The 16,425-nt window shown below is 36.6% G+C and overlaps 1 protein-coding gene and 1 long non-coding RNA gene across 7 annotated transcripts in view; one reads left to right on the top strand and one right to left on the bottom strand.

Moving 5' to 3' along the window:
• Positions 1–16,425, bottom strand: part of NECTIN1 (nectin cell adhesion molecule 1) — a 147,534-nt gene that overhangs the window by 108,367 nt on the left and 22,742 nt on the right. The gene's annotated exons all lie outside the window — the stretch shown is intronic.
• LOC140340480 (uncharacterized) lies at positions 8,237–14,756 on the top strand. The gene is made up of 3 exons (XR_011922655.1): positions 8,237–8,322; positions 12,172–12,271; positions 14,494–14,756. It is a non-coding gene; the product is annotated as an uncharacterized lncRNA (long non-coding RNA).

Here is a 16,425-nt window from a genome sequence, read left to right as displayed (position 1 = left end):
CATTATATTTACATCAGTGGGTCGGTATAACAATCCGACAAGTAGCATTTTCATAAGGTGGACACCTCTATATTTAATTTACAAAAAGGGTACTTTAGGGTATTAGGAGCATGAGACAAGAGATCAGATCCATGAAGATGCAGATATCAATCTATACACACCTTCTGTGATGGTTATATATAATAGGTATAATGGTTTGGTAATTTGGGGTATGGCACATTGTTTTGTGAACATTTTCCAACTACATTTACAAAAACTGTAAAGAGCATTAGCAAACATGGCCCCACTTTTGCACACAAGGAAATGGACAATTACGTTTTCTTCCCTTGTTTTCTAAAAACCTTCCACACACCCTAAAGGCACATTGCCTACTTGTCAAGTGCACTTTTTTTAAATGCTTAACATTCTCATTTATCTGAAATAGCTTTGGGTGAATTGTACATATTCAGGTATAGGAACACAGCTGTATTTTATCCTGAGGTGTGACCACTAAACGACAAAAAAAAAAACAAGGTATGTAAGACGCTTATGTTCTCCCCCACGCTCCAAGTTGTAACCTGTCAGCAGGAGCCTGGCCTTCTAAAGGAAAACAGGAACAGCAAAGAATAAAGGGAGGGAGGAACCGTGATGTGTTCAAACCTGCACATGAGAAAAGCTCCAGCGGCTCAGGAAAACAAAAACTGCATGTTGTATATGTGCACTGCTTTTATACTTCTTGATGGGTGTAATCTGAATGGTCTTTGTCACAAAATCTATCCCAGGACTATATGTAGTGGATAAAATATACTAATATTACATGAAACAAATTCGTTTCTTGTTGTTATTACAAAATTATATTTAGGTTGGCGATTTTTAAACTGTCTTTAGAGTCTAATGCTAGGTGTACAGTCAGTGATTTTCTTAGTCGATATCAAGAACAACTGAATTCTTTTGATCGACTTCAAGTGTTGATATACCATCCACTTCCTTGATAGTTGCCCTTAATTACAATTGATTTTATCATGATATTTATTCAAAATTTTGTAACACAAAATGTGTTTTTGATTTTAACACAATGGCTATCCAATCAATAAATCTGCTGAAATATTATTTGTAATTATGATCGCTGAAAATATTCCATGGTATATGGTTAGCTTTTTACATATCTGACCAGCTTCCAATGTAATATGTGAAATATTGTACACACCCTAAAATATATTATTATGATAATAACTGACAATAAGATATGATGCCATAGTCACAGGATAAGCCATAGTTCGTATTAACAAATTACAGGACAATAACAACCTTGCTTAGAGAAACTCAAACATATTAAATGAAAACATCAGCCAGCCAAACATTTCAGAATTAGTTTTGTCACCAGGAACACTCATGGCCTGCAAAAAGCAAATGTTCAAAGTGACCTACAATAAGAATATTAATACTTTTTAATAATTTGCTCTTTCAGTCGTTTAACTAATAGAACCATGAGTTACATACATATATATGCAACAATACAAATTACAGATATACAGGTAGTCCTTGGATTAAAGACATCCGACATACGCACGACTCCTAGATACGAACAGGGCTTCCCTGCTCCTTCTGTGCAGGGCTTGGGCTGGAGGGGGGTATTTGCTAAACACCGCTGAGACTGAGCTCTTCTGCAAGCTCTTCTAACTCTTTAATGACTAAGACAAACTCTGTAGTTGTTTCTTTTTGCATAGCACAAGGCACAACTTGCTGCAGAAGTTTTTGAGTGACTAGGCTCCATTAACTTTATTTTGTTTTTATTTTGTTTTTTGCTTTGTTTGTGATTAACTCACAGTGAGGATTTTATACAGTAAATGACACCATGCTAAATGCATTTATTAAAATAATGTACCTGTTTCGACTTACATACAAATTCAACTTAAGAACAATCCTACAGTCCCTTTCTCATATGTAACCCAGGGATTACCTGTAGCTAACTCTGCAATAGACACAATAAATAAGGATTTATTAAGATCCCAGAGTTTAATTTAAAGAACAATACCAAACAATCAAAGTGATCTCTGCTTTTGATGTGACATTAACCTGGCTACTTTTCGAATGTTTGAATTGTGGATATAATATTACCCAATCGAAAGTAGAGATGACTGCAGAGGTTATATATATAGAGAATGAATTGGTTCCTCCTGTAAATTGCCCAATCTTTTCCCGCAGTCAGCTCGATTCACATCCACCAAATCTAGGTTGTCACACAGACTGGACTACCAACATTTCTGTCTATGTTCATTTCCATTACATGGTTGATGGATGTGATTAGCAGTTTACAAATAAAAGATTGGATTGTTTTTGCTGTCTTTTCCAATCACACAAAGTGATGTAGACACTGTGTTTCTGGCCAGTGGGTATTTTCTGTACTTGATGTAGCAGCTATAGGTTACATTTTAGTTTTGGTGATAAGTATAATTTACAATGTTACTGCCACCACATTATTATTACGGTAAGAAAAAATACATTACTGTTCTGGTGAGAACAATACAATTTTGGATTTATTTTCACTCTCAGCCCAGGTTTCAATAATTACTAGGACAAATCATGATACTTGATTACTCCAGTGGGCTAAATCTTCCACACTCTATCCAAAGTTAGCAATGTTTTGGCAGCTTAATGCTTCAGTAATGTTATTGGACATTTGCACCCCACAACCCATACAATAAGTTTCACTCTCTTCATTGTAAGGCAAGCTATATCCTGTTTAAAGCTGATGGGGACATAAAAATGTTACATCTAAATACATGAAAGCAGGTCAAGGCTCAGGTACCGCTGGCTAATGGGTATGGAGCAGACTTATCAAAAAACTCAATTCCAATCTTAATGATTCTTAGATATAGGACATTGTGCTGCTCATGTGTGGTAAGGAAGTCTAGCACAAATGGAGGAATCCAGCTTTCACGGTCTGCCCCAAGGGGGATCTTCCTCCATGGTCTGGTTCATGTGCTGCCACCATGTTCTTGCTGCATTCCCAGTGGACTGCCAGAAGTAATAAAATTAAATAATAACTCGATTATTGGTTGCCTTTAAGGTCTATGTCATGACCACCAGTTATTCCTTCTATGTAGCAAATGTCAGACTATGAGAAGAACTCTAACACCCATTGAATTCCTGGCTTCATAACTAGCTACTACATTAATAGTCTGCTCACAAAACTTGTTAATTTCACACGAGGTTGCTTTTAAACTACAATGAAGCTATAGGAACATCTAATAAAATGGAAAAAACTCAATTAAGTATGCCATCTCTGTCATCCTTATACATCATTCACGACTGAACTACATACATTACTAATTCATTATTGTCTTTGGAAAGGCTGAAGGCAAAGGTGGAGGGTAATATAAAGAAGGGAGGAGAGATAATGGAAGAAGCTTTGAGAAGATATGGGAGAAAAACAGAGTGACATGAAATTGTCTATAATGACAAATTAGCAAGCTGCTGTATCTTTGCTGGTTACATTAGTTATATAGAAAGCTGCTAGGAGGCTAGGGAGTGGACTCTACTACAAATTGCAGACATTAATAATGTATTTAATGGATACTAAATGATGACCAAAATAAGGTGTATGTAGGTACCTCAATGTCTGCTTTTAACATCCTACATTGCATTCATATACTTGGAATATTTCTTGATTAAGCTCATTGGGCTAAAGGCACTAATGGACATTAGATGGCTGCTACTTGATTCTAGCCAGATCAAAATGAACGTCTAAAAGCACCAGAAGACCTTTACATAGATGTAAGACCAAGGTTTGTTTCCAAGAAGGGTAACTGAAGACGCATGGAGGCCTTAATTAGTACAATTATTACAAATGACTAGAAAAGCCAACTGGTCTCAATTTATCTACCATTAAAAACTTCCCACCCACAATCTGTATACAGCAAATTGGACATCATACTGTGAATACACTCATAAAGATACTATGCCAGCTCTTAGTTCTGTGACAGCAGTCAATATGAGAGCTGTCCTGTGCGATACAGCTGTCCAGAACTAATAAGTATCGTTACCAATTTCATAATTACTTGGATAGCCGTTGTGCCTCACAAAATACATAGCAACATTTGGGTATTGTGCTTTAAAAATTTTTAAGGAAATTTAGATTCAAACAAGGAATAGTCTTAGCAAGTATCTCAGGATTAATGACAATTCTCAGACTTTGATGTTTCTGATTTGTAGCTTTGACCTCTGGCAAATCAAACACTAAGATTTAGGATTTTTAGGGGGTAGTTGTGTACCCATATGGGACACAAAATGCCCTAAGGTTGCCATGCTGCAATTTGAGAAAATCAAAGCAGAAAATACATTATAATAACATTAAATTACAAAATAGCCCAATCAGCAATTATTGGTAGATTTAAACCATAGGTCTAAACCATAGAGAGTAAACCATATCAAATCATAACTATTTTCTGCCTTTTTTAATCAATAAAAAAAAGGTTTGTTTAAGGAACAATGCTATTGACATACACGTTTTTTAATCACTCAAGGGTCATAACATCAGCCAAAACCTGCAAAGATGGGCGATAATGGGTGATAATGCATGTTTGAACACTGGAAGAGAACATTCTTTTACAAGGGAGGGGTTAGCCACTCAAAGGTAGAGTTAAAAAGGGGGAAGGAGACCCAGATCTATGGAGAAACCCATCAAATTGAAGTATGTCATGACTAGGAGTCAGAGGTCTAAAAGCAAGTGCAAATATGGATTTTTCAATCATACGTGACAAGTTCCCTTTATATGTCTCATTTTACATGGAACTTACAATAAGTACCAAACTCAGAATAAGTGAAAGCTTGGGTTCCCCTAAGCTAGATTCATAGCACACGTTAGTGTCTGTTCGCTGCACTTGTGTGTTTTTTTATGTTTATATTTTTTTCTTTTCAACAGCTAAAGCCACATTATGATTTCTCCAACTTGTGTAAAATGCAGAATTCCCTCATTTCAGCCAGTAAAGCAACCACAGAAAACAATATATCATTACTTGTGTTGTGTTGAGTCTACTACATAAAGTATGAATGAGCCCTTTACTTTTTGTATTGTAGCCAAATACAGAACCATTTTGGCTCCTACTAAAAGGCAGCATCGTTCTTTGTAACAATGAATACTAATTATTATAGTTTATAAAATAACCCTAATGTAAAAAACATGGCACTGTTATGTAAATATTTATTCCTTTATAAGGTACCGTCATGAAGATAAGCTCCCCTTATTACACATGCAAATCTATCATTTGGACTGGCTTTGCTGTGTCTAATTTCCAGGTACTGTGCCTGATTCCTCAATTGTGTGGCTGCTGTTTCGTAATTAAGCTGCCAGTATTAGCAGAGCAGATGAAGGAGGAAAACATTAATTAGAACACACTGTTGGGATTAATTGAAGAAAATGGTAATGTATGCACTTTTTTTTTCAGAGCAATCATACAACAATTAAACATAGAAGGGTGGCACTGCATTCATTCACAACTACATTTGAGCCTAAAAAAGCAAGACAGATTTCTAATACTGCAGAGGGTATTTAAAAAGCAGTGAATATGACAAACATTTATTGAAGCTGAATCTTCCCGTGCATGGGTTTTAAATTATAGTGATTGATTCACTTGCAATGAATGTCCCATTCCATGCTTTATAAAGAGATGATTTTTAAATGTATATGTCCATTTTAAAGACCAATTGAATCTTCAGTTACCAACTACATTCCAAAGTAACCAGCCTTTGTAGAAAAATGTGTACCTTTCCAGTGTGATATGAAGTATGACCCTAGCAGTCTGTGGGGAGCAGAGGTTTTGTTTCAGTGGTCTGACACACTCAATGTTAAATCCCATCTTTAGCTCTGCAATCACCTCCAGAGATCCCTGGCTGTCTCATCGGACAAGGTATCAGAGCTTTCCAGAGCAATCATTGACTTCCAACAGAAAACAATGGTCCCTCTCTTCATTATATTGGCTGGGGCAGATTTTGCACACCTTTTGCTTTGATACACCTGACACGAATTTAGCTCATTTCAATAATGCTCCATAACAGTGGGATAACTTAAAGCATACCTAAACAACCCTTTTATGTAAGGTAAAAATAATGTTTGTTTTTAAGTGCAACACTCTTTTTAAAAAAAAAAAAAAAAAAAAAAAAAAAAGGGTGCAGCACAGCCCCCTAGTATCGAGCACATTGAATGGGAGTGCAAAGCCCCTGGGGATACCTACACTCATGCTCTTGGGTGCTCCTTCTGCGCATGCTCGAGCATCAGAAGGAGAAGATGGTGGCGCCCAGTGCGCCGGCTCAGAGACGAATGCCGGGACGACGTGAGATCTGATGGAAGACACCTCCGGACCGATCAACTGCGCTGCGGGATTGAAGGTATGTGGATTTTTTTTGTTTTAGGCATTTTTGAGTTTATTTTTATTAAATTAAACCCCCCACCCTGGTGGTTACTTTCTGCAGCATGAAAGCTGTTGCCACCTCTGCTGTTATACTCACTTAAAATGAAATCTTAACCAGCGCTGGCCAAGCACTATATCTCATTGTTACTATAGGGGACACTTGGAGAATACAACCCATTTAAGCCTATGGGAGCTCACTGTACAAGCACAGCCAGTACTAAAGAAGCAAGTAACAACAGATCTTATGTTGTGGTGGAAGCTACAAGGTGAGAGTTTTCTAGGTTAGTTTAGGTTGCAATGCTTTTACTGAAAGCGTCCTTGAATGTGTATTATTTATTGTACTGTTGCTGTGTGCAGAAGTTGCACAGTAAACCACTACAGGAGATATAAAACTTGTACAACAGCAATTATCAGCCTAAAAGTAGCTCTTGTGGTTTTCACTGAGGTTCAGGAAGCTGTGATTTCCAAACGTTAGTGGAACAGTTGTTCATAGATGACTTCCCTGTTTTACTAACTTTAGGAATTGCAAGGTGCAAACTGTCCCTCTGCCAACCAGAGCTGCTTCAGGCAATCATATTCCTTATAGAACAATCAGCTGAAATGAGATGTCACTTCCAGGAGAAGTATAGGACAGGATCTGAAACAAATCAAATTTTCTGTAGAAAAATGATAAGTGCATCCATGGAAGTTTCTACTCAAGGTAGACTCTATACAGAATTTTTTCAGTTATATTTTGCAGTGTTATCTACCTTGTGTCTCTTCACTTGGCAAACTCTTCTGAGCAGTTTCAGCACATAGTATTTTTTAAAGATTTCTTTTAAATCACTTTGTTTGTCCTAACTCAAGGGTGTTTTTCTCCACATGGCAGACACTCTTCGGGGATATCTCTCTATGTGGCAAACATGGTGTAGATGGCACATTGTTCAGGCTTCTTGAGAACATATAAATGGGGCTTACTCGGGTTGATCTAAGCAAGCTCCATTAATAACTCCATTGCATACTTTTATAGGGACTGCCTTAATCGAAAACACTTTTTCTTTTTTTTGTTGTTGTAGATCATTTACTTCAGTTTGGTGATTACTTCTTTCTGACTTTTAGTAACCTGCTTTCAACCAAATTGCCAAACTTAACTCTAACTGAAATACTTACCAGACTGATTATTTCAGCACACCTTCCTTGATTCTTTCTCAGAAAGCTCAAGCTCAATATCTCCATGTGGTTTTGTCCCTCTTGGGGCAGTCTGTAAAAAGATGGTGTCTTTCCAAAGGCAGTCTTCCTACATGGATTTCTTGTAACATTCTTAACTTCTCTCTCCATGGTACATCCGCTATCAGGTAAAGATCCCTGCAAGACGAGCTTTGCACCAGGCATGATCTCTCCAAGTGTCCACAATACAGACCCTCTCCAAAAGATATAAAACACCATTTTAGACCCCAGTGTAATAGGCATATACCTAATCGTTTACTGTGATGGTTTAAAGTGGTTCTAGCCTATAATGTACACTAAAGTGCACTTAGCTTATATTCAGGTTTTGCTAAGATCTGTACATCAGCAAAAATGTCCAAATGTGGGTAAGAATGTGTTAAAGGCCAACATTAAGCTTTAATGTTTTCCTAGCAATTTAATCCCTGTGGTTTAATTAACAGTCTTTCAGAACTGTCAGCCCCTTTACATTTGGACACTCTGAACCATAACGGGATGGCATAAATCCATTTTTACCATACTTTGTGTTACAAAACTGCTAATGTGTTGTGAAAGCTGAGCTATATTTACACAACCTATCTATACTTCTGTAAAGATGCAAAACAATGACAATCTGACACATTTCAAGAAATACAATTCATCTGCAAGGTTCCTGCACCTCTGAGGCTCGCTGAGAAAATAAAGGGTGTCATGAGAAGCTGAATGTGCAAAACATTTTTTTGGAAATTGGGTAAGTGGGTGGAAGCATAAAACACCAAAGTAGTTGGCGATTTTTAGCTTCTCCATTCTATTTGGTTGGACTTTGACATGCAGGTGTCTTACAGAGACAATGATTGAATTTCTTTGCTGTGACTGAATGCTCCTGTTGCTTTCAAAAGATCAAATAAAATGTAAAATTATAGGGTTTTGTCAAGAAAAAGACAATTTTCCTGAAATTTTGAATTAATTTAACTGCTTGCAAATAAACTAAAATACTGTCTAGAGTGAAATAGCTTTGGATATTTGCCCCTTAAGATTATATTAGGTATTATCTTAGCAATTGAATTTTTAAATATCATTGTTCAGGAATTTACAGAAATACATGATTTTAATACCAATACAAACACATTGGGAACATCAACAAGAAATAAAAAGTAAAACATACAAAACATTCACCTTAGTTTTTGGAAAAGGACTTTGTTGAAATGGTTAGAGCCCTTACCAGTTTTTTTTAATTTGTGCCCCTACTGGAAAACGTTACCCTTGGTATTGATCCTATGGAACAGTAACTGGTAAATCTAATATTTTTGGCACAAAACAGGAATAGAGATGGAATCTAACAATAAGGAAATGGACGTGCCAGGATGTATAACTCCCCAGATAGGTAAGCATTAGCTCTTTCAGTCCTGGAATGCCCAGCTCAGTGATTCTCAGTTCCGAAAAAGTTCAAAAGCAGAACTTTAAGAACCCTGACATTGGCCCCATGTGATATTTTTTCATATGAATAGACAGTCCAAGTCAGCACAGTGGGACATGTCTTCTTTTGCAATTCTAATAGCTATTAAGTTGTTTGTTAGCAATCAAACTGCCTTCATTAAATATGCACAGTTGTATGTTATCACCGATAGATTATTCTGCAAACCATTCTTTCCAATGAAAGGTATTGTCTTCTTACCTAATTTGCACTAGACTGACAAAACTAATTAGTGATTGCTGAACTGTCACTTGAAGTTAAATTGCTATAATAGCACCTAAGTAATAATAATGGAGTCATTACTCTTAAATGTTTCTGCACACAAATAGCACCTTAAACTAAAAAAATCCTTTGGCTCATTTCTGGATCATTATTTTCAGCCATGTAACTGTATTTTAAAATCTCTTTGGCCTAGTTAGGAGAAAACAGTTATTGAAAATAATGATCCTTATTGGTGTATTAGGTTAAAGGGTCTCTTGTATGAAAAAACGCAGACTATAGGCTATATACACATTACAGCTCTAAATGGGGCTATTGAGGGTCCAAGAGCTACTTCTGCAGCAAAAACAACGGTGTACTAATATGTTTGCAGAATCTTTGGCCAAAATCTCTAATGCATTATTTTTTTTCTATATATTCATGCACTTAAAATAAGTATCCTGGAGACTGAAACTTTAAACCCAGTTAAAGAAGAACTAAACCAAAATGTAAAAAAACAATCAAGCTGACAGGTTCTATATTGTAGGTAGGACAAGCTATATCGATATGCGATAAAATTAACGTACCCGCCTGTTGGGGGTTATTTAGGTAAACTCATCTCCCCTTATTCTGGGGCTGATATCCTCAACCAATCCTGTTTCAGGTTCAGGATCCTCAGTCATCTTGATTGGCCAGGGCAGAGTGATATAACCCTTGTGTATTCACATGGGACTTCAGTCATTCCTAGCAGCTAGCTATGCCAGGTTCATACAATGGGCTGCGAATGCACAGCTCGTTTTATTGCGTGTTGCATTGTCTGTCCCTTTCACCATAAGGAACCTGCCTGCTTGCAATTTTTTATAAATTAGGTTTAGTTCTACTTTTATATTAACATGCAATTGTTTCACTTTTTTCCCTTTGCTCACTCATCATAATTTGGATTCACTGTGACTAGTATAATTATGCAGACTTGTGGGAAGCAAGTCTGGTATGTGGTCACAGTAATTTGCAATATGGAGAGGAACGCTAAAAGTTTAGGAATCAGCATATAGAGATAGGTCAGTAAAACTCAAATAAATGTATTAAAAAAAACCTAATAAAGAAGTTGTCAAAGTATTAAAACTATCTTCTAAAATCAGGTCACACAATTCTGATTGTCTGCCTCCTATGTCAAAAGATACAGGCTCAGAGGACTAATTACTGAGGAAATTACATATAGCCATTTATTTTTGGATACATACATACATATAGGTTATAGCCACATGACACTATGTGGTCTACTCATTAGAACATTCAATGATCAGCAACCATGCTATCAGTGGTGGGAAGGTGGAAAGGCACTGATGGCACTGGGAAGCTGTAGTACCAAAGTTATGTTTAAACCCACCAGGAAAAAGGATCAGGTCATTTAAAGAGAATAGCTTATGTTTGAAGGACTTGAACCCAAGCCTAAACCTAACACTAAATACAAGAAACACACTCTTATTTAGCGTGAGAAGGCTTGTATGTAAAACTGTAGAAGACTAGATCCATTCCCTTTTAAAGCAAGACTTTGAGTCCCAGAAATGGACAGAAATACAAATTCTTTTTCTAGATTAAGTGTTGGCAGGCAACATTTTCTTGCAGTTTATTTTAAACAAAGTTTTATAGAACATAGAACCACAAACCTAAACACACAATATTGAATTTCTACTTAAAATTCAGTGTAAAAAAAAAAAGGGTTGCAATTGCTATTTTTCAAAAATATCTAACCACTGTTACCCTGATCCTTTCCTCAATACCTAGTGAATCATTGACCAGAAACTGGCGTGTAGCCACCGACAAATTTGGGCACCTGACACTTGTTTTAGGTTGGTGACTTATCAAATAATAAAGCTACAACTAGAATGATGACTGTGGTGGCCTCAAGCTCATAGCTGGAGACCCTAAATTTCTATCCTAACACATTGCTGTGACAATTTGATTTATACTGTTATCATTACTATAATACAATACATTTTTATACCTTTTCCCATGATGTACGACAATCATACACACAATTTATTGGCCTTCAGAGGGCTAGGAGATGTGCTTTGCTTTATGCCTTTACATCACTTAGACATACGACTATACACTGAAACAGAAGGTATTTCATAATAAACATTCCCTTGCGTCTGCACCTATGTACACCACTAGCCGCTGTGCCTAGTCTGTGACCGTAACACAATTCCCAGCCATTGATCGCTACTAATGGACAGAGATGCAAAGCAGCGTCTAGTAAACACCATTTGATGGTCATGAAATTCTGCTCTCTCTGCTAACCCTGTGATCAAACAGAAGCTGCAACTTGTCAGAGCAATTTAGAGCACATTTCTCTAAAAAAAAAAAAAATTGAAGATAGATTTCCTTATTATGATCAACTAAAACATGCTAATTTTATTCAGAACCTATTTTATGTGCTATAGCCTCTGGGCTCTATAACATGCTATTGCCATAAAAAAAAATATGGAAAAATTGTGCTATTTATGCAACAGCAGAAATAAGGGAAGGAAAAAAATGTGAACTTTTCGGTAGTCACTTGAAAGGTTAGGAGAGATAATGAGCCTGTGGGTCTTTAGGGGTAGGTAAGAGGGAGGGAGGAGTTACAAGGGACTATCAGTACAAAAATGGATGTGTGGAGTCAAATAAAAGGAGAGAAAATTACAAAAATACTTCCTTGGTAAAAAGGTCCATGTGATGATCTTTGGAAGAGAGCATCAGTGGCCATTTTTCATTGTAACCTTGGGCTAAATCAAGTATAATATATATATATATATATATAATTTAAAGCAAGTGGGAAGTGCATGATAACCTTATCAAATGCACATACGACATGCAGTTGAAGTTGAACTGCAGTTGTGTAGTGTATTGAACTGCGGTGTACCTATACTCAGAAATTTCACTTTGCAGGGTAGACAACCAACGCGCCGTTTCGGAGACGGATGCCGGGATGACGCGGCACCCAATGGAAGACACCTCTGGACCGATCGACTGCACTGCACAATTGAAGGTAAGTGGATTTTTTTTTTTTAGTATACTTCCTCTTTAATACTTAATCCCTTGCCCTGCACCCTAAAACACTTTTTAGGAGCTATTCAGCATACATTTACCCTTCAGCATACAACACAATTGGGTATGTCTGATGCCTGGTACCTTACTGTGAACACAAGTAAGATATGATATTGAAAGACAACAAACATTTGTTTCTTACAATTGTTCTATACGCACATGGAAGTTAAAGCCAAACTATGGATCCATTTTAAAAATGATCAATTATACATTCATAAAGAAAGATGTTTTTTTTTTTAAACCATTTTAAAATACTTAAGAAAGGTCAAAGAAAACTAAAATCAAGGATGGGTAAGGCAGTGGGTTTTCAGGCTAATAAAAGTAATAGCAGGCACTTTGTGGAGCCTGAACATTTACTTGTACATGTTCCCAGTGGAGTACAGGATCGCTTTACAGGTGAGGATATCACAAGTGCTCTTAAAAGAGATGTCGTTTTCAGAAAACACTCCAGGATTACGTTACATTACTAGTTAAGGTGTAATTAGTGCTTCACACTGTTCTTTACTGTTCATTAAATGAAGCAGAATATCGAATTACATTGAAATTAGACATTATAAGTGTATTAATGGCATGAATCTGGGAGAGTTTAGTCATATATTTCACTACAGCGAAATACATTTAGACAGACAGTGTCAAGGAGAATTTGATGGATACTCAGCTAATTAAATGGCAGAGATTTCCATGGCAAGCCATAATCACCTGTGTGATGCATTCCTTTAAAAACCTTTACGGTAAACTGTGACATTGTGAATGGCTAGCTATAAAAAGTATCAGACAGACAAAACTTTCTTGTACGTATTCAGATATTATAATAAAGCAAAAGAAAATATATTTTTGGATATACAAAAAACCCACAATTTGCCTTGTGCATCCACATTTTTTTTTCAATATCAAATTTCAAAATGTGAAAGAATTTTCGAAGCTCAAATCCATCAAAAATGTTGTCTCAGTTTTGGATGGGGGGGGGGGACCTTAGTCAGATCTATGCAAAATTAAAAAAAATATGGTTTAGGTGCAGTATTCCAAATCAACCAATCACTATTCATTTTGTGCTGACCTGTCTATAACAATGAATCCTGTTTTGGCAATTGTGGCTACACCTATTTTCTGTGACTAAGAACACCATCAAACAAATCACTAATATCATGCTAGATTAAAAAGAAACAATCAAAGGAACAATCAGAGCTATTATATATGAAAGAATCAGAAAGACATCTGATTGTTTTGTATAAGGACAACTTGATATTGTGAAAACATTGAACTTCATACAGCTGAAAGCCCAAAGTTTTTTTTTTAGTTTCTAATAGTAGGACTGGATTTTAATTCTTATCTGGTTTTACCATTATTGGAGAGATTCTTTTACTTGCTGTCTAGTATAAAGGTTAATCCTAGTACAGAAAATAAGTGGAACCCTCCAGGCAGTGTTCTCCCCAAACCCTTTGAGCCATTTGAGCCAAGGGCACTACCCAGCATTTTTTAGTAACCACCCAACTGTTTTTGCGTAGTTTCTGAATAATTGGGTCACACTATATGGGCTGCCACCCGCCTACAATTTCTTCCCACCCAGCTTAAAAAAAATTCTTGGATGAACACGGTCTAGTTTAAAAAAGTAAAACCAAAGACAAGAAAAGGAGTAGAAATCTAAAAAGGCTGACCCTAGGACAAGAAGTGAGTGGAAATCTCTAAGGATAAAAAGGTTGACCTTAGGATAGGAAGTAATTGGAAATATTCACGGTAATAAGATTGACTCTAGGACATGAGGAGAGTGAAATATCTAAGGTAGGCCGACACAAAGAGAAGCCAAATTCAGAAATATAGAACCTCTGTTAGCTTTTTACTGTTTACTTGGTGAAAAATTTCCCCCACTTTCTGTCTGGTAACAGGCTGTCCCCAAACAGAAGTTAAAGGAAAATCCTGCAAATTGGACAGAGGTTCTTGATTTTCCCTTTTCTATCCAAAACAAAATGTTTGAGTATAGATAAATGTTAATAAAATAATTAGAGAAAAGCTCTGCAGATTTCTGATTGTTACCAAAGTCACCAAGGGTTGTGAATAATTAAAAAAATGAGAAAGAACGATGGAAGGCAAACACAAATATGTTAATGGAATTCTTGCTAATAGATTTCAGTATTTAACTTTGCTTTTCATCCTTCGCTGTTCCAGCAGGGTAACAATTGCAGCACCTTGGCAGGAGAAAGAAATGGTGAGATAACGTGTCAACTTGCCAAGAGAAGGGAGTGTACGGCTGAGTCAGAGATGAGGTAATGCGCAGTATCAGGAAGTCGGGAACATGGTCCTACATACAGATCTCCATGAAGCCTGAAAGTTCACATGAAGGACTTTTCTACAAAGTCAAATGCAGGAAATATAAAGCAATTGATGTGTGTTGTATTACGGGTATTCACATTCAGTTTTTAAATACTTTGCCGACTATATGCCACCTACAGGAACAAAAGAAAGAAAAGCTGCTATCTTTGCCAGGCTTGTGTCAGTCATTATGATAATGTGAATGAAATTAAAAAGAGAAAAAAGAGAAAAATGAAGGTTTTGTTCAGAGACTTGGATAATTTGTTACCTTCAAGGAGAACCTGTATTACCATGGAACTGTACGTACAGAAACTGTATAGGAGACGGTGGTGGGAGAGTGTAAGGAAGATTAATAGGTGCAGCTGGTGGCAGTTAAAGTAACCCTGTCATGAAAGCTTAGTTTCAAAACATTACCTATCAGTGCAAAGAGGAAATTATATCTGCCCAAATTTAACTGAAATTGGGAGTAGGGGTTGGGAAACAATTTTGAGAGGAGCTTTGGAGCAGGACTAAACTAACACATAAGGCTTATATCGTTTCAGGAGAATGGCTGTAAGGTCCTGTCCACATTATATTATTTCCCTAGCACTAGTAATCAGTGGTAGAGGTGTTAAGATTCCCCCAGGCTAATTCATTTATACTTCATGGGAGTTTTCTCATTTATATCAATCTTGTAAGGGTGATTTTAAAGTGATGGAAGAAGTTCAGTATGGGTAGTATATGGATGGAGTTAGTGTAAAGATATATGGAAGAGCTATTCCTAAACTCATAATTAATGCACCTACAATAGTCATCCCAAAATTTGAGAAACAATGAGCCATACCCTCAATTAAAGATTGTATAGCAGTGACAAATCACATGTGAGATGGAAGATCTTATATACATTTTAGAGTACAAAGAGGTTTGGTTCATGAATATGTGGAAGCTTTGGACCAGGTTTTGAAAAAAAGCAAACATACCGGTAGAAAACTATTGCTAGAATAGATTGTATGTGAAAGCACTGTAGAGAGGAAGTAGGGATTATTAGGTAGAAGGGTTTAGATTTGGGGCATTGATGGTAAATATTACAGATTGAAAGTGTAGGCACCTACAGGTACGTAAAGACCCAGGAAAAGGAGAGAAGGACGAGAATGGGGAGTGCTAGTGTTATAAATTCTGTTTATACTTGTTAAGGTTGTATGATATAAGATATAATGTTTTATAAATTTATGTGGTCAAGATATTTGTACAGGGGAAATGTATTTTTACTAAAATATAACAAAAAGATAGAATTATAAAAAAGAGGGTTACTCACCTCTATCAAAAGCAACTCAGAGGAGGATGAAGAAGATCCTTTATTGAAGTCTTATTTAGAAACTGACACTTTTTCAAGAGTGTCAATCTCCTGGTCCCTCACTGCACTAATTGGTTCCTCCACTTGACCTTCACATCACTACAACATACAGTATTGACATGGGGGTCAGGGAGAGGAACCAATAAGAACATCTTTTACAAGTAATGTGTTTTATAATGAATTTTTCAGGATGATGTTGCTTCACATGAACCAGTTGCTTTTCCCTGCATGGGGTAGTTGGATCTTCCCTACATGACTGACAACCTTCCTATATCCACTGACACCTTTTCTGAACAAGCCATGCAATTTTCAAAGAAGTGATTTCATTGAGTTATTTATATAGCTGTTCTGCTTTCATCTTCACTTCGACTTAGCAGATAACCTTTATCACCCAACACTGAAGTCCATCAGATGACTTTATTTTCTCCCCCAGGCTTCAGCAAATCTGACTCCAC

Source organism: Pyxicephalus adspersus, chromosome 11 (assembly GCF_032062135.1).
Source record: "Pyxicephalus adspersus chromosome 11, UCB_Pads_2.0, whole genome shotgun sequence".
Classification (NCBI taxonomy): Eukaryota; Metazoa; Chordata; class Amphibia; order Anura; family Pyxicephalidae; genus Pyxicephalus; species Pyxicephalus adspersus.
The sequence above is the reverse complement of the archived record's forward strand: the minus strand, read 5'-3'. Positions and strand labels throughout refer to the sequence as shown.